The sequence below is a fragment of the Trachymyrmex cornetzi genome, unplaced genomic scaffold (genome assembly GCF_001594075.2).
Source record: "Trachymyrmex cornetzi isolate Tcor2-1 unplaced genomic scaffold, Tcor1.1 scaffold382, whole genome shotgun sequence".
NCBI lineage: Eukaryota > Metazoa > Arthropoda > Insecta > Hymenoptera > Formicidae > Trachymyrmex > Trachymyrmex cornetzi.
In genome coordinates this window covers 169193-170034 of record NW_017298555.1, presented here as the reverse complement: position 1 = coordinate 170034, position 842 = coordinate 169193, and positions in this window count along the sequence as shown.

Sequence of the window (842 nt, the reverse complement as noted above, 5' to 3'; positions counted from 1 at the left end):
CGTCTTAAGTACAGTCTTAAGATGTCATGAACCAATCAGAGGACCGCATTAGCGACTTAAGACATTACTTAAGACGGTCTTAAAATAAGAATCGACTATGAATACCGGCCTAAGAGCTGAACGTTGTAAGTGTCTTGAGAGGTCGCTCGTGCGATTCGAACATGTTCTATCTCGAGCGTTACATCCTCGATTTATATTTTTGAATTACGTTATTATTAGCTAAGCGTCCAGTGTTTGGGGGGTCTGCATCATTTTCGCTTTTGTTGCATCCTTTTTATACCTGCCCGATTTCTAGGTGGTCGGTGCCTTGCATATTTCGATTTTATTCATAATACCACAGACCTCGGTAGTCTAGTCTCAACGTCTCTAACTTTTGGTGGAAAAGTCTATAATTCTATAGTAAAAAAATATGCGTGCACGGCGCAGCAACAACAAAAATCGATATTTCAAAAAAATCGATAACATGGAGTCGTTCTGGAATTCTGGACACTCGTACAGTTTCGTAGACCATAAATTAGAGTTTTATACGTTTTATACAGTTTTTTTACGTATAATATCGTATAATACAGTATAATACAGTATAATGTAAAAAACCCTAGAAAATCCTTCGAAAACCCAACCCTACTTGTACCAGGTCTTAAGCAAGTGTACAGCTGGAAACACAATAGACACAGGAAACAGGGAATAACAAGCCGTCCAATCAGAGCTTTGGGGTATAAGTTCGATATTATTTCCCAGAGCTCTGATTGGAAGGCTCGTTATTCCTTGTTGCCTGTGCTTATTGCCTGTGTCTATTGTGTTTTCAGTTTAACGGTGTAGTGCAATATGGCAGCCCGCATGTG